We start from the raw sequence: 19035 nt of genomic DNA on the forward strand, positions 1-19035 counted from the left end.
TAGTGGAGATAACTTTATATGACAGTACCAATTCATACTCAAATCCATGGGGTACAGCTCCACAGAAAACTATCATTAGAAAATCATGCTAAACATTCAGACACAAACAATACTTTTTGAAATATAGTTGTTAATCCAAGGAAATTGTTGGTACCCCTGGTTTTCCAACTACTTTAGGGTATGTGTGGTAAATAATGAAGTAGGAGGCTTTAAATTTGCAGGTAATTTATAATGTATAATACTTTGTCACTGATCAATAAACATTCTTATACTTTTGTTTATTTGATAATACAAGAGAAGACAAGTGCTTGGTATTGCCAGACAAGTGATATGACAGGTGCTACTCACACGCATTATTACTATTATATTAACTAATGACTACTGACTTATTGACATAATCCAGATCAAAACAAGGAAAATAAGATACTGTTAATATATTCAAGTTTACTATTTTGTGTTCCCTCCACCCTGCTGCCAGAACACAATTCAAGCATTGAGGCATAGTGTATCTTGACTGCCAAAACACAGCCTTCCTCACATCGAAGACATTCCCATGCTTCCAAGGCATTATTCACAACTGCGATTCCATTGCAAGTGTGGTTTTGCCACATATATTTTGACACAGCCTCCCACACATCTTCAGTTGGGTTGAGATCCAGAGACCTGGTTGGCTGTGGCAGCAGTGTGGTGTCGGGGTATTTACGAAACCAATCCCAGACAACACAGCTGGTATGGATGGGCTGATTTTCTGAGTAAGGTTGAAGGGATCTGTTTCAGGAAACACCAAAGCCCTAACTGTTGGAAGGAAAACCTCCTCAAGGATTTAAACACTTCTGCTGCCAGTAAATCAGCTAGGGCCGACATCTGTCAATTTGCATGTATCCACCCAAAAAACCCTGATTCGGCCACTCCTCTTGCTCGTCATCACATTCTCTGGTTCAAATATGTTAAATGATAACACTACAGTAGATAAAAAAATAGACATATATGAAAATGTTTTAGCATTCATTTCTATTAAAACAACCATCTTTCTTCGAAATATCGAGTGAAGGGTAGTTGAAAATAGGAGGGGAGGGGATGAAGTCATTACCTACCTGGTGTTTCGTCAATACCATACGTAAATCTCACAGCATTGGTGCCTTCAGAAGAAAAAAATCATTGCAGGTTATCATTATATTCTAGCAGGCCTGTTCCTTGGTTGCATATTGCAAGACATATTCCATCCCCTCCGGGAATAAGATGAATCCATAGGAATTCTGGAACAACTATTCATTACATTATGAATCAGAACGAGACCAATTCAAACCCCAAAATACTAACCCTTCCATAACATAAGGTTCTGTTCATTATTGAATGTTTCAACACCCCTCCTAATGATAGTTTTTTGTGTAGCTGTACAAGTAACACGTAAACACTTAGCTCAGCTGAACATACTAGTAAGGGAGATCCTACATGGACATTCTGTTCCACTGTGGAAAATGTTGGACTTAATTAAATGTACTTTATCTGACTGACCTCAAAAAAGACAGTGTCCCCCCAGCTATACTTAAGTAGATACACACTTGCAATTATAAATGAGCATCTTGAAACTCTGTCCAATGCATACAAATGCTATACTGACAGAGCCTTGCAGTCTGGGAGCAGAGAAGGATCCATTTTTGTTGCACATAAAAATAATATTTTGCAGCACCAAGATTGTAAGAGGATTCATGATTGAGCTGGGACTATGCAAACTAAGTTGGCAGGAATACCAAAGTTCTATGGAATCGAAGCTCAGGGATCATTTTCTGCGAATCACAGTGCTCTCCATGCTCTGAACACTCTAGACAAAGGTGCAGGAAATATTGCAAATGACATCAGGATAAATGTGTATTGTGCAGAAGAACGAGGCCACGGTATATGTTTTGTGTGGATTTTATCACCTTGGAATCCCTAATCATGATCCTGGGATCACCTAGCAAAATCAGCATGTGGCAACCAAAGTGTGGATATAGCTCTTGGAGATCTCTTGCTAGGATTACACACATTTAAAACTTTCTTCAAAGAAGTCTTGACATAGTTGATTCATTCTGTAACAGAAAGCACTATGACCGATTTACACAAGATTTATTCATCTATGGTTTATACAAAAACAAGTACAAGAGTGTGATATCATGACCTCAAGAATCAGGCTTGGATATAGACTGTATTGGCAGGTCAGTAATAATATCAAAGGTACTAGGTGTAAACTGTGTAATGAAGAATATAAATGAAAACTCACAGTGTCACGTGTTATAGCTTTTCAGACCACCTAGCATAAGGTACAGAGAACTATGTAACTATTTCATATCATCTGATGTCTTAGAAGATACACTTAGGATCCTAAATTTGGAAAGTAGTATCACATAACCACATATTAGATTAAGCTATGCCTTTCCATGCCCAAGCTGCATGCCGGTGTAGTAGATGAGTAAATAAAGGACTGTGTAATTGTTCTTTTCCTTTAACTGATATAATACAGATCATAATAATGTTATAGCCTAATATTCCAATGTAATACCATTATATAATGCTATGCTATGTACCACAATTGGCCCTCACCTGTGCAGTTAGCCAGGGTGGTAAATACAGGTCTAAACTAAAAACAACAATCTTATGGTTATTTCTGGAATCAACTTTTGCCACACAACAAAAATTAGTTAAATCACAATTTTTTAAAAAGGCAAAATTTATTTCTGAAAACATGTTTTGTATATTTTCTTGGTGAACAAACAGTAGTTACAGACCTTAGCAACAAAATAGGACCATGCTATTGCTAGTTATAAAGGTATTTCCATGTCAAGTAACTGTTGAGGCCTCCACAGCTGTCATCATTTTTGCAAAGACCAAAAGACTTTCAAGGCTTTTGAGCAATAGAGCTTGTAAATCTTATTGGTGATGATTAACATAAAATAAGGAAACAGTATAATATCTATACTTACCATAATATGCAAAGTGGATGTTTACTTACCTTTGAACACCAGTTGCTTCGGAGACTATGGCAGTCTCCTGTTGCCGCACAGCATGCGTGCATGCGTGCGTGCGTGCGTGCGTGCGTGCGTGCGTGCGTGAGTGAGAGTGAGAGTGAGAGTGAGAGTGAGAGTGAGAGTGAGAGTGAGAGTGAGTGAGTGAGTGAGTGAGTGAGTGAGTGAGTGAGTGTGTGTGTGTGTGTGTGTGTGTGTGTGTGTGTGTGTGTGTGTGTGTGTGTGTGTAAGTGTAAGAAAAAGAGAGAGAGAGAGAGAGAAAAAGTGAGAGAGAGAGAAAAAGAGTGAAAGAGAGAGAAAAAGAGTGAAGAGAGAGAGAGAGAGAGAGAGAGAGAGAGAGAGAGAGAGAGGAGAGGAGAGAGGAGAGAGAGAGAGAGGAGAGAGAGAGAGAGAGAGAGAGAGAGAGAGAGAGAAAGAGAGAGAGAGCAAATGGGGTTGCCGGAGCGATGAGACTCACAGTCAGCACTTGAGAGGGCAACCTTCATACAACAATTTTCATTTTATTCAAATCATTAGCTAGTCTTTCTAATAATTTTGTGAATAAGGTATCACATAAAAGGCATCTTATTATTGCCATGGTATTAAATAACAGATAAGCCAATATTTCCTGTCATAAGTCTGAGAAAAAATAAAAGGCCTATTTGGATCTTGAAATGAGGCCATGCCCCTGGGTCCTTCTTAAGAAAATGACTTAAGATATCACCTGCCATAGAAGGGTTAATGCATTCTTAATCATTCTTTAACATGTTTTGAAAATTATTTTTGCTATTTTGTGCACTGGGAAATTTAACAGGCCTTACAATGCCATTCCATAACAAACATCAGTGAGAAATGTTTCCTTTTAAGTGCTGCGTCAATTCTGGGTCATTTCTAAAGCAAAATTGTGGCTAAGCAGATGAAATAGACATTAGTATCTATCACAGCTTGATATATGAGCCCATCAAGTGCCCCAAATACAAAAAAAAATTATCGGAATCCAAGCAATTCTGACCACAGATGGAAGCAAACAAAAATTTGGTGTTTCGCTATATAAAGGTATGTGGTTTTACCCTTGGGGTCCAGGGGGCAGAGCCACTGGGTGGACTCTGCCCCTGGCTAGGGAATATATAGATCATATTGCATTAAATCCAAGTGGGTCCCCTGGCTAGGCAGATATAATACCATGGATGCTCAGAGGACAGAACCCCCTGGCTCAGGAATACATAGAGCATATTGTGTATATCCCACAGTGGTCCAGAGCCTCATTACATTGGATGGCAAGATCAGATTTTTCAGTTTCGGTGTTGTCTTTTCCAATAATACCAGCTAGGCAAGACTAGTTACAGTATGGCTAAGTTTGGTTTGGCTATGCCAGGCTAAATTTGAATAGGTTAAGTTAACCCATGTTGCTGAGAAAATGATGTGTCTATTTGAAATTTATTATGAAATGTCTTTGCACATAGATGGCTTTGCAAGTGCTTAGCCATAAAGGAGTCAATTCATAGACTTTATCTGATTTCACCTTTCTCTGAATTTCTGGGAAAAAGTTTTTGCCAATGCTATGAATATCAATAGTGTTATTTTTATTATAGGCATTATAATTACCATAATGTTACTGACAAAATCACCTAAATTGATCTAGACACAAAAAAGCCTCCCCAGAAATCATTATTTTCTCTCTTACTATTGGAAGAGATGCCAAACACCTAAAAAACAGAATATGAGCTTACCAAGTAGTACAACACATCATTCTATTAAAGTTTTCTTCTATAGCAATTTCTTCACAAATTGATAATAATGGTAGTAATAAAGGTGTAAAATCCAGGAAACACAGCAACCTTACACGCCCAGCATCACAACAAAATCACTAAAAGACATTGACAGCAACAAAAAACGGACAGATTTATAGTATATGATGTAAGCAATGGAAATCAAATGAGCCAATTAGATTTGTGACCATAGGCAGTAACGTCCAGCACAATAGAACCATCAGATATGAAATAGATCCTCACTAGACAATAGAAGCAGGGCCTAGAAGAAGGAAGTTGAAATTCAAATCAGTTCCATCATGGCTAGGCAGTGTACCGGGTGTGATGATAACTATGTTGATTTCATTGCAAAATATCAGAGAAATAATGATGCAAGTTTATCATACCTGCAAAATCATTGAAGTACTGTGCCCAGACTGTCAGACACAGTATCATTTCAGAAAAGACAGACACCAGATCATCAACAGTTCTTCATTGAGGCCGTGAAACACAACCCTCCACTGTCTGATAAGGAACGGCAGAGAGTGATTACAATTCCCCCTAACAATTACCCAGAAGACCCCAATGATCCCAGTGACAAAAAGCCTGAGATAATACATAAAGTAAGGTGTGGGTAAAACTGTTACTGAGTCTGGGCTCTCTCCTGCCGAAACATAAGAGGCGAAAATTTTGTGGACCAGGCGAGGGGTGGGCGGGGCAGCCCCCCAAAAAAGGGGGTTTAAGGGTGCAAAGCACCAATAAACCTGGAAGCAAGTGGATATATTGTACTCTCCCGTGTATTACCAATATTTCTCGAAATCCCCTGATATGTACTAGGTCCTCCCCTGCTATCGGGACCCATACCATAGCTGTGCTTCGTTACTAAGAAAACAAGAGCTGGATTCGTTCGAAACACGATGAAAAATATTAGAAAAATATTTCATTCACCATTTAGCTTCCATCACAGTTATTTCTGATTCTCTCTTCTCCATGTCCCTTATTTCCCCTTTCTCTTTCGTTTTCATTCTTTCACGCGTATTATTTCCTTTCCCTCTTGCCACACACCTGGTATCCGTCATTCTTTGCCGCTTCCATATTCCCTTCCTTTATCATGTTCCTCACCTCCTCGTGGCTAATAATCCTGCTGACGCTCCTGGCGGCGATAAACGGCTTCCGCCTCATGTGTCACACGCAAATAAGGCGACATTTCTTCTTCTCCTCTTTACAGGGTTTTAGACTATATTATTGTCTATATCCCCTGGATCCTTTTCTTCTGATTTTCTTTATGCTTATATGTAGTCAATTATCTTTGTTCGCTGTAGAAATATCTTCATGTGTCTCAGAATGTAGTCCTTTTAGTTGGTGGTAGATCTGAGCCTGTAATTAGAAGATTTATATTAGGATTATTGATTTTTACTTTCCTTAGGGCATCTAGTAAGTAAGTTCTGTAGGAGTTGAATCTTGGACACTGTAATATCAGATGTTCTGTTGTTTCTTCTTCTTGTCTGCACCATCTGCATGTAGGTCATTTTCAAGTTTTAGTCTATGTAAGTGTTGTTCTAGTCTTGAATGTTTTCTTAAAATTCTTGTTATGCATACATCTAACTTCCTGTTTTGGTTGGTTGCTTTTTATTAAGTAGTCTTTTGTGTTTAGAATGTTATTTAGGTCACTTTCCCAGTTCTTTTGACTGTTTGTTTTTATTTCTTTTATGATATTTCTAGTGTCATGAGGTATGTTTATGGGATTCATTGTGTTGTGAGCAAAAAAAATTTTTTTGCTGCTAAGTCTGCAATTTCATTACCTTTTATGCCTCTATGTGCTGGGATCCAGTGTAATATAATTTTGTGATTCTGAATTGTTAGTGTTTATTAATGTTTGTATTTCATATATCAAATGTTTATTTGTTTTTGGTTTATGATTATGTAATCATAGTAGTGCTGATTTTGAATCTGTGAAAATCACTGCTTCTTTTACTTTGATGTTATGTATGTATGTTAAGCCTTGTTTGATGGCATAAAGTTCAGCTTCCAAAATATCTGTTACTGATGGAAGTGTCCATATTGTGGTAAGATTGTAATCTTTTACATAAACTGCTGCTGATGTTGAGTTTGGACTTTGTATTTTAGATCCATCTGTGAATATTTTTTTGTGATCTCTATATATGGTGTTTTCAATCATGTGAATGGTTAATGGTTAAAAGCAAGATAAATGTGCTAGACATCTAAGGTCATGTAGCACTATAGTTAATGTTAGGGAAGGGTGGTTGAGTTAGTGATTAGTTGTCTAAGCTGAGCAAAGGAATTGGTGGATGAAAGGGTTAGAGTCGGGTGTGGTTAGGAGTTAGATTAGATGAAGGATACGTATGCATTTGAGGAAAGAGAATAGGTTGTTGAAGCAGAAAGTGTGGGATTCTGTAAGGATGTCTGATAGGTTGGGAGGTCGGTGAAGGGAGGATAGGTGGGGGAAAGCAGAGGTACGGGTTGTTTCAAAACGTGGGCATGACAATAGGATGTGTGGGATTGAAAGGGGAAAATTACATAAGGAACATAAGGGTGGATCAGATTGTGACATCAGATAGGAGTGTGTTAGACGGGTGTGGCCAATGCGTAAGCGGGCGAGAGCGGTCTCCCAACATCTGTTCCGATGAAATGGAGCTGACCAGGAGGAGATTGATTGTTTTACAGAATGTAATTTTTAATTAGTGCGGAGGCTTGCCCAAAAAAGATTGCATCGACTATACAAGAAGGTCTTAAAGTGTGGGTAATAATCCGTGGCTGGGATACGTGAGAAGCGTGGTTGGTATGATGCAGACATAGCGGCGTGGCGTGCTAGTGTATCTGCCTGTTCATTGCTGGGGATTCCAACATGGCTGGGCACCCAGCAAAATTTGATTGTTTTATGGCATGTTTGGACAGGTAGAACACCAGTTCTGGATCTTACAAACAAGGGGGTTGGTGGTGTGATTGACTTTATGAGATTTAATGAGTTACGGGAGCCCAGTAAAAATTGTAAAAGAGGAAGAGGAGAGTGAGTATTTTTTTTAGAGCAAAAAGGAGTGCATACAGTTATTTTATTTAAGGACACTGGATTCAGGAGGAAGGGAATATTTGAATGTAGGGAGTTGGGAAGATTACTGCAAAACCAGCACCGGAGGTGGATTTGGAGCCAGCAGTATATACGTGAATACTAGAGGAATGAGTGGAAGACATGGTCAAGGAAATGGGTGAAAAGGATAGTAGGAGGGATATTTTGATTTTGGTGTGTCAGGGAAAACAAAAGAGCAAATACGGGGGTGAGGTATAAGCCATCGAGGGATTGAATGGACAGAGAAGGGGAGAGGTTGGAGATGAGGGAAAGGGGGAATGGGAGAGGAGGGTATCCATGCGAGTGGAGAAAGGAGAAAGGTAACATGGAGATGAAGCTAAGGTAAGAAGTAGGGATTGTGGGATAGTTAGTTTAGTGAGGGAATGTTGGAGGAATCGAACATAGCATCGGAGAGAGAGAAGGGCACGACGTCGAGATAGAGATGGTATGCCTGATTCAGTGTACAGGCTCTCAACTGGCGAGGAGCGAAAGGCGCCTAGTGCAAGCGAAGACCACAGTGATGGATTGTTATCAAGATGGGCAAGGAGAGAAGTTGAGGCAGAGGAGTAGAAATATGGCATCCATAATCAAGAGTGGAGAGGGTCAAAGTAACATGAAGATGAAGGAGAGTTTTGCGATCTGAGCCCCAGATATATGGGATAGAGTTTTTAAGATTCGAAGGCGGTGGAGAGCTTTTTCTTTAATGTGTAGAATATGGTCTCGCCTGGACAGTTTGGAGTCAAAAATGACACCTAGGAATTTGCCAGAGGAACGGCTTTGGAGTGGAGTGCCATATAGGAAGAGTGGGGGTAGGGGTCCTACACGTGAGCGAGAGAAAAGGATGGAGAAAGATTTAGAGGTAGAAAAGCAGAAGCCATGGTTTGTGGCCCAGGAAGATACTGATGAGATTGCAGATTGAAGAAATTGGTAGAGATTTGGTATGGATGTGCCAGAGGCATAGATGGTTAAATCATCAACATATAGTGATGAACCGGGTTTCCTGGTGGTAAAACTGAGACAATATCATTAACAGCAAGAAGGAATAAAGTGGTACTGGAGCACACTGCCTTGTGGGACACCTTCGATTTGAGGAAAGAAAGATGACGTGGCAAAGGCAATTTTGACCTGGAAAGTGCGTTGGGAGAGGAAGGACTTTATGAAGACACCCATGTTTCCACGTATGCCTAGAGAGGACAATTGTCGTATCATATGCTTTTTCTAGATAAAAAAATATAGCTAGTACGGATTCATGGCGTGCAAATGCTGTGCTTTTGGCACGGCGAAAACCAAATTGGGAAGGAGAGAGAAGATTGTGAGATTCAAGATACCACATTAAGCGGAAGTTCACCATTCGCTCTAACAGTTTGCACAAGCAGCTAGTTACTGCGATGGGGCGATAGTCTTGAGGGAGGGTACCCGATTTATTGGGTTTCAGGAAGGGAAGGATAAGAGCTTCTCGCCAATTAGAAGGAAAATTTCCTGATGTCCATATGTGGTTGTAAATTTTTAATAGGAAGGATAAGGAGGAAGATGGGAGTTGCCGGAGCATACGGGAGTGAATACTGTCAGGGCCTTCATGAGTGTTGCGGCACGATTGTAGGGCAGCAATGAATTCAGAGGAAGAAAATGGAGCATTATAGGACTCAGCAGAGGATGGGGTGAAGGTAATGGGGGTACGTTCTCTGGTGGTCTTAATAGAAGAGAAGTGTGGAGAAAGGTGAGAACCACTACTGACCTGGCTGAAATAATCACCCAGTTCATTAGCGACTTGGAGAGGATCAGAAATGAGAGTATCTTGAATATGGAGGACGGGGGCAGGATGGGGGGGATGTTTGCCTGATAGTTTATGGATTCGGCGCCAAACATTTGAGATAGATGTAGAGGATGTAACTGATGAAACATAATTTCGCCAGCTATTTGTTTTACTATTCCGGATTGTACGAGGGAAGATAGGCAGATGCTCTTTTAAAGGAGATAAGGGCTGAGAGTTGATTTGGAGTACCTCTTTTGAGTGGTAACTGTTCCAGGCTGCAGTTTTAAGCGAAGAGCTTTAGTGCAATCAAAATTTCCCACCAGGGAAACCCAAAATTTGGAGGTATATGGTCTTGAGGTTCGAGGGATAGCTGTATGTGCAGCTCTTAAGACTGTATTTGTGAAACACTGTATCATTTCTGAAATGGAGGTGGGGGGAGGATGGAGAAGTATGAATACAGAGAGTGAAGTTAAAGTATGCCAGTCGGCTCTATCAAAGCACCAGCGTGGGGAGTTTTGGAAGTGGTACGTATGAAAATAGGAGAAAGGAGAAAATGGAAAGTGGTCACTATAGGGGAAGTGGTCTAAGACTGACCAGTGGAAATCTAAATGAAGAGAAGGGGAGCATAAGAGAGGTCAATGCATGAAAAGATTGCGTGCATGTATCAAAAATGTGTGGGGGGGATCTGAATTTAAAAAATTAGGTCAGCTGTGGAGAGGAAGCGCTCTAGAGATCGGCCTCGGGAGTTTTTTGATAGAATCACCCCAAAGAGTGTGGCGGCAGTTAAAGTCACCAAACTATGAGGAAAGGTGGTTTTAAGTTTGGGAAATTAGATTTTCAAAAACCCAAAAAAGTCAATGGGGTGGGAAAGGGGAAAAGTAGACTGAAAAAAACTGTGATCCAAAGATGAAGGAAGATACAAATAACTGTGCAAGGGACATTCGTTTGAAAGGAGGTGCGGGCATAGGTGTTTTCTGATTGATAAGTAAGGATGAGACCCTAAAGGGAATGGGGAGAACAAAAAAAGATAATTGGGGATTGGTTTTTGGAGGATGTGTAAGAAAGGTCTCTTGAAGGCATACTATAGATGGATTATAAGAGGAAAGGATATGACGAAGGTCAGGTCTGTGGGAGCGGAAACCGCGAATATTCCAATGAAGGATAGTTATACTTTACTGATATAGATTGTAGTACATGGAGATTTTGAGGGTGAAGCAGCTAGAGGGGATGGTGGGAGGGTTAATGTGGGCGGGGTTGGGGTCAGGGGGGATGGGCTGTGTTGGGAGGGGACGAGGATTGGGTTGTAGGGGGGGATACGTTAGGAGGAGGATGGATATCAGCAGTTACTTGGAGTGTGGAAGGAGCAGTTGTAAGATTTGGAGGTTGAGTATCAGTTTTCATTAAGTAATCTTGAATATTTTCAATAGTTTCTTCTGAGGAGTTGGTTGGGGAGTTTTGGGGGATAAAAGATTTCTTGTGAGGGGGGAAAGAGAGGACTGGTGTCTCAAGCATAGGGGCAAAGGAAGGTTTAGGTGATTGTGTGGTAGGGGAAGAAGGGGTGGAGCGTTTGTTCTGTCTGTTACGGGGGGTAGTGCGAGGAGGGGGGAGGGGAAGGTGTTGGGGTTTGTAGTGGTGATTGGGAGTATCTGTGTGGATATTGGAGTGTCTGGATTTGGATGGCAAAAGAGTTGACTGGGAAGGGGAGGAGGGTAAAGGAGGGGATTAGATGTAGGGGGGGTGGGTTTAGGAGAATTGGTAGAATGAGCAGTATTACCCGGAGTAAGGAGTAAGAGAGAAAAACCCCGTCGACGTGCTTCTTGTCTGGCTTCACGTAGTGTGAGTCCCAAGTTTGAAAACTGAGAGTTGCTACCTCAGACTCAAATTTTTAGGGGGACAGCCCCCATAAAATACATTATGGGGGCTGCCACAGTTGGCACATGTGCGTGATTGTACAGAGCATTAGGGTCGGGTATGGCCAGGTTGGGCCATAGTGGGCATCTGGCTGTGGAAAAGGCAAATGTTTGGCTGGGTGTCCTAGACGCCAACAATTCTGGCACACGTGGAGGTGGTATGGACGAACAGGGGGGGATTCTCTTCCTATGTAGACATTAAAGGGAAGGTCATGTCTACGGAAGGTAATTTTGGCTATGTTAGGGGTTTCTTTCGATGACCTCTGGGGGGAATGGAGTAGCAATTGTACTGATGTTGCATCATAGTCTGTGAGACAGGCAAGTAGGTCTTCTCCACAATCTGACCAATCTTTGTCATAGACTGGGCAATTTGCTGGGGAGATTGAAACTGTTCCGGTTTCAAGTATTGAGGGGTTTGGGTGGGGTTCTGCAGGATGGGGTTACCATAATGTCAGTTAGTTTTGTTAATGCTATTTGCTTGGTTTTCGGATGTTACTGTGACAAAACGGGAGCGTTCGGGTCGGATTCGGAAAGAGACTTTACTACTTGTTTTTGGAACATTGTTGGAAGAGAAGGGTGTTGTCAGAGTAGGGAGCTGTGGGAGGGGTCGCGAAAAATCGGTCCCATTTGGCTGCGCTAAAGAGAGTATTCAAGATTGTTATAGAGATAGGGGTAGTCGAAGGGCGGGGGCTGTGACGAAGATGGAGTAGTGTTGAGGGAGGTAGTGTTATGGAGAGGTGGGCAATAAGGCTGTAAGGTATTAATAGGGAGGATGGGGTGGTTGATGTCGAAGGTTGTGGGGATAGAGGTGTTGAAGTTGAGCATGCTGGAAGAGTGGAAATGTTCCTTAAGGGTTTGCTGTTGGCTACTGTACTAGTAGGCATTGATGAGGGGGTAGTTTATTGCAGTGTTCGGAGCCGTGGTCAAAGGAGGGGCCTGGGGTTTAGGGGAAACGGGTGGGTTTATATTGTTGGGGTATTTGATAAAGGGGCAAGCCTCATTGCCCCTAAGAGTGGGGATATGTTTTCATTACTGGCCATGGTAAGCCTGTGTTATTGTTGGGGATAAAAACAGTCCACCCTTCAGGGTCCCCTTGAGGGGTCAGGTCTAGGTAACTAAATCAGTGGAATACCGTGCCCATGGCTCCCTCAGGGCCCTTCAGGACTGGCACAAAGTCGCCTTTCATCCTTTCAGCACGGCTCTCACACCTTAGGAGGTGGATAGCAGAAGGGTTTGGTGAAGGGACAGAAACAAAAGGTGGGAAGGAAAAAAAAGACCATGCAAAATAGTTGAGTAGAGGGCTGAGTCCCAAGGTTGGGGAGTTCCCCCTCATTGGGTCCCAGTCTCCGCCTCCTAAGCCCCCCCACGACAACAACGGGCAAGGGATTGGGGGGGTATTGTTGTTATTGTGTTTTTTTTTATTATTTCTGTCCATGAGAAGTCTTCTATATTTTAGTTTTTTCATTTCCTTTTGTGATTCTTTACTTTTTAATGGAGTTGGCAATGTCCAAGCTATTGGGGAATCTTCTATGTTTATTTGCTTGTTGTTATCTTTGTTGATAACTGTCTGGGTAGGCTCTTTCTTTTTTGTTTGAGTTTCTCTTTTTGGAGTGGTATTTTTCTCTAACTGATTTTTGTTTTATTCTGATATTTTGGCTGGGGTTCTCTGTTCAGCTGTTAGGCTTTGGGGTTGGCTTATGGTTTGGGCATAAGTCTGAGTTGTGTTAACTTCTGTTTTTGTGTGTGTGAGGATGTATTTGGGGTTTTCACTGTTATTATGTGTTATGTTTGTGGTTTGTGGGTTTGGGGGTTTTTGTGTTGCTTTGTGTTGGGGTTTGTGTGTTGCTTTGTGTTGGGGTTTTTGTGGGAATTTTGTTTAGAGGTTTTGTGTGGTTTATGTTGGAGTTGTTTTGAATTTGTTTGGGGAGGGGTTTCAAATCAAAGAAACCGTTTTTTTATGTCTATGTTGTTTTTGGTGTTGTGTTTTGAGTGTTTATCTGTTATGCCCATTCTGTGTATTTCACATGCATCTGTATTTGGTGGATGGTTCTCATGACAAAAAAAGCAGATGTGCAATGTTTGTAGTCATGGTTAAACTGGCTACACTTGCTGCATCTAGTCTTGTTTTTGCAAGTTAAGTATTCCATGACCATATCTGAGACATTTATAACATTTAGAAATTGGGAATGTATACTGTTGGACTTTGTAGGGTGTAGTCCTATGGCAACTCTTTCAGGTAATGTTCCTTTAAAAGTTATACGGAGGGGTTTGGTTGAAAGCCATTTTTTTGTGTTATCTTTATCTTTTTTTTTTTTATTTATTCTAGATACCTTTAATTTTTTGACTGTCATGTCCATGCAATGGTCTTAATTTTTCTTTTATGTCATTTGGGTCTAGTTCTATTTCTATTGGATATAAAGTGCCATATGAACAGTCCCATGTTCTTGTTTGAGGCGGATTGTTTTGAACCAGTCACCTAATTTGTTAATCTGGTTCAAGGGTGGTAATTTTGTCAAGCTTTTAACTAAATCTAAGAGCCTTTCCTGTCCCAAGCACTCTTCGTGTGTCTTCTATTATGTATTTTTGGAATACTGATCTGTTTTGGTGCATTAGTTAGTTTCATTGGGTATTGAAATTGCTGTTTCTGATTCCCCTGTTAAATTGGATCAGTACTACATGAAATTTTTTGGTCTTACTATTCTGTTGTCTGTCTTGGGTGGTTGAAATTCCTCAAAGTTTCTGCCGGCTTCGTGTCTCCGGGCCAAGTTTGGGATCTGGGTTTTCTTCATTGTCACTTTCTTCTCTAGGTCTTCTATTTGTTTGTTTAGTCGTAGTCCATTTCTTTTAAGATTCCAGAAGGGTTCTCCTGGATCTGGGTTTAAATTTGCGTTCATTGAAATTCTTAAACTTCACTTCACTCGAGTTCAAAATTTTTACGTGTTTACTTTGTAGCGGTTTTAAGCGAAAGTCCAAGGCGACATTTCTCGCGGTTTCGGCCGCCGTTGTTGACGTTCGTGGAGGGACCGGATTCACGCGCGTTCGGCCGGATTCACGCGCGTTCGGCCGAGATCGTTCTTTTATATGCTTTATTGTTGGCTTTTCCTCTATCTGACACATTTCTTATAACACAAACCATGTCACTCACCCATTCTGTGGAATTCTGTCGTTATTCGGAATTACGCCGCTCCGTCTGCACTCGCCTTCCTGTCCTTTTTGGTTCAATCCGGTCTTTCAGTTTCATTAATTCGCCTCTTATGGCATTGCATTTATTCGCTTTAATATATATATATATATATATATATATATATATATATATATATATATATATATATATATATATATATATATGTGTGTGTGTGTGTGTGTGTGTGTGTGTGTGTGTGTGTGTGTGTGTGGTGTGTGTGTGTGTGTATGTATGTATGTATGTATATGTTTTATGTATGTATGTGTATATGTATAATATATATATATATATTATATATATATATATATATATATATATATAGATATATATTATTGCTACGCCAGTGGGTCTTTGTCTCTGTGCGAAACACGTGTTAACATGAAAAGATGACCTGGGCATGTGTTAACATGAAGGGACCTGGGCAAACATGCAACTGGCTGTGAGCGGAGGAGCGGAGGAACAAGTCAGGAGAGAGGGCGTTGGGTGCTGCTCCTGTGAAGACCTTGTGTGTGCCTTTGTGACCTGAATAAACTTTGTGTTGCCCTGTTATAAGCTGTATCGTGCAGTGTGACCTGCTGGATTCCCCCTGTATTGTGCCTACAGAAAAGTATACGGGTAAATGACTTGTGTAAATAAAGGAAAGACTGTCATTTTGTGTTTATTTCGTGCCCTGCCTCACCACGTGGCGTTTCCCCTCGTGGTGTTCTGGGACGCTGTGGTTCTCGGTGCCTCTTGGAGCTGTTCAGTGTTCACGACCCTGTGGATAGCACGCCGTCTGCCTAGCCTGCCTTGTGTTGGTGGCAGAGAGACAAGGCGGCCGGCGTAACAATATATATATATATATATATATATATATATATATATATATATATATATTTATATATATATATATATATACTGCCATGTGAACCCCTCCTTTTTAAACTCAAGTCTGCAGAAATCCCTGGCCCCTTATTTATCTGATTTTTATTATTATTATTATTATTGTAAAAGTTTCTTTAGATCTGCTAATTAAAATCAAACACCGAGTCACTACCAGCGACCAAGGGTGATTGAAGTTTGAGGTAATGGAACATCAACAAAAATATGCAAAAATATGCAGAACAATACAAATCAAAATATCCAGTCAAGTCAATTCACGAACGCAAAAATACTTCAGATCGATAAGGCTCTTCTGAGAACATGCGCTATGCTGTTTAAGACTATTTTTTGGACTTATTCTAATTTTGGATTTCCCGGTATTTGTTCAAGAAACTTATCATTACCTTTCTTTCTTTAGTCCAAGTGCTCCAATAACAACAGGCAAAGTTTTGGTTTTTAAATGCCACATCTTTTCCACCTCTTTTTCCAGGTCTTTATACTTTGATATTTTAATCATCATTATTATTATTATTATATTATTATTATTTTATCATTATCATTATTAGGCAGCATTGATGGGGATTTTAGTGTTTTAATTATGTCTAGTCAGGATTCTCTCAAGGCAGTTTTCTGGACCAGTTCTTTTTAATTTTTTATACCAATTATATGAATCAGGGGATTTTCCAATCTCATGGCTTATGCTAATGAACTAATCTTTTTACTGTCATTTCCTACCCTCAAAGTAGACCAGATGCTGCACACCATTGAATTTTGATTTAGAGCTGATCCCTTTTTGGTGCAAACGGTGGGAATGAAAATAAATCCTGCTAAAGCAATACCATAATTTTTAGCCGCTCAACAAGGATCAGCCGAGAAAGACATTAAAATTGCTTGGTGTGATTTTAGATTCTATTTTGAACTTTTGAGGATCATATCGGAGCAACCTCTTGTTATTCCCCAGAAGGCTGGATTATTGAGGAATGTAGATCCATTTCAATAACTATAAGATAGTTTTAACAGTTTTTTCTCCTTCATCTTGCCTTTCTTTGAGTAATTGTTCAACCTTCTGGACCGTCCTTTTACACGTAGCTTCTGTTAGCTAACCTTGATATACGACTTGAGCATCGTCGAATGGTTGGGCTCTGGCTTTATCTTTTAAGGTTGTTAACAATAGTGAACATCCTCGTCATATTGCGTTTTGCCGTATCAATATGTGACTGTTCGCCAACCCGTCAGAGCTTCTTACCCAACCAATTTCCCGGAATTATCCCTTCTCTGCCTAAAGTATGGAATTTTTATGATGTTGTTTCTGAAGTTGGTATTCAGAAATTTGAAACTAGAATTAACAAATTCCTATTCTTCCGCTAATTTTTAATCTTGTGCCCTTCCTTGTCCCTTTTTTTCATATTGAGTCTGCTAGAGTCTATAAAAGTCTCTGTTGCCCTTTCATGGATTCTCACGATAATACAACACACACACACTCACACTCACACACACACACACACAACACACCACACACAATCACAACACCACACACACACACACACACAATATATATATATAATATATATATATATATATATTTTATATATATATTTTATATATATATATATATACATATACATTTTTTTTTTTCCAAGTGCCCTGTCCTACAAGGACATTGGCGGATTTTCCATGATTTTTCTTGGCAATTTAGAGCGGTGGTTTGCCGTTGCCTTCCGCCCGGTGTTTTTATCGAGTCACCATCTCTATTTAACCAGTTCACTGACTTGGGCTGGCTTACCCGCCCAGTGGCTAGGTAGGCAATCGAGGTGAAGTTCCTTGCCAAGGGAACAACGCGCCAGCCGGTGACTCGAACCCTTGAACTCAGATTGCCGTCATGCCAGTCTTGAGTCCGATGCTCTAACCACTCGGCCACTGCGGCCTACACACAACACACACACACACACACACACACACACACACACACACACACACACACACACACACAACACACACACACACATATATATATGTATATATATATATGTATGTATATATATATATATATATATATATTATATATATATATATATATATATATATTTATATATAATATATAAGGCGGTTTTAAACCCTTGCTGACGTCACGGAGTGGGCAACGAGGAGGACTCCTGACTATCACAGGTCAGAATAATGGAGTATAACCAGCAGGGTAATTAGCTAGCACGGAAAGTATATGATGGAGTGAAACGAAACAATGATAAAGAAAAAAATAATTAATGAGCGGAGATGGCCTTATATTTCCAAGCGGATCAATGACAGAAAATAATAGAAAGAGCCGTTCGGTGCTTATTCTCCCGAGTGAGCAGTGGAGCACGTGCTCTTGATAAAACATGGAATTTAAACCTCTGCGTTTTTTGCTTACACGCAGGTGATAGCGAGGGCCGCCCGTGTACGATTCCTTCCTGGCGATTTTTGGTGTTCTGGCGACGTCTTTGGCGCCACCTGGTAACATTTCTAATAAGGCCGTGATTGTCTATATGTATGAATATAATCTAATGAATGAATCATCTCTCTGCGCTTTAACAGGTATTTTACAACATATCATCATCATCGTCAAGGGGCTAACGCCGACGGGGGCGCATGGCCGCATCCACCCTTCGCTTCCAACCACGAGGATCCCTCGAGGCGAGTCTCCAGGCAGGCACACGGCCCATCTCTAATTCCTCGCGACAGGTCTCGTCGAGCTGCCCAAGCCATGATCTCCTAGGTCGTCCCACAGGCCTCCTCCACCCAGGATTGTCTCGCAGAGAGACTGGGAAGCAAGCTAGGTGGCCATATAGCCTGAGTTGGCGATCCCAGATTATGCAAGTAACAGGTCCCATGCCAGTCTCAGGTGTAACCGCTGGTTGGACACGTGGTCCTGCCAACTGTACCCCATGATCCGGCGAAGGGACTTGTAACAAAAGGCATCAAGGCGAGATTACAAGACACTGGATAGCGTCCAGGTTTCGCTTCCATAGAGTAAAACTGGCAGTATCAAGGCCTTGAAGACACGCAGCTTGGTCCTTCTGCATAGGTACCGACATTTCCAAACGCTCTTGTTGATCGAGTTCATGGCTCCTGTTGCCAGACCAATCCGTCTACTGACTTCCTGGTCTGACAACCCAGAGATATGGACTACGCTACCAAGGTATGTAAAACTTTTTGTAACTTCAACGTCTTCGCCACAAGCAAGGATCGACTGAACGGGTTCCCCTAACAGGCCCCCAAAGTCCTGGATCTTGGTCTTGGTCCAGGAGACCTCTAGGCCTAGGGGCTTCGCCTCATTGCTAAATGCATCAAGAGCCACCACAAGTGACTCCAAGGATTCAGATAGGATGCACATATGGCAAAGTCAAGGTCGCTTATATGCCAGTGTGCTCCACACTGACTTGGCTAATAGCTCTGCCCATTTCCAGTCCATACAAGTGTTGAAAGTGTGTGCAAGACACAGCCTTGCCTCACCCTGAATTAACAGGGAAAAGTTGT

At 41.0% G+C, this 19035-nt stretch overlaps 1 protein-coding gene across 1 annotated transcript in view; it reads right to left on the reverse strand.

Annotated features, from left to right (window-relative positions):
• Positions 1 to 19035, reverse strand: part of LOC119595313 (zinc finger protein OZF-like) — a 35718-nt gene that overhangs the window by 13601 nt on the left and 3082 nt on the right. The window contains exon 2 of the mRNA XM_037944470.1: positions 5852 to 6106. The gene's annotated coding sequence lies outside the window, so the exon portion shown is untranslated. The remainder of the gene's footprint in view (positions 1 to 5851; positions 6107 to 19035) is intronic.

The sequence above is a fragment of the Penaeus monodon genome, chromosome 35 (assembly GCF_015228065.2).
Source record: "Penaeus monodon isolate SGIC_2016 chromosome 35, NSTDA_Pmon_1, whole genome shotgun sequence".
Taxonomy (NCBI): domain Eukaryota; kingdom Metazoa; phylum Arthropoda; class Malacostraca; order Decapoda; family Penaeidae; genus Penaeus; species Penaeus monodon.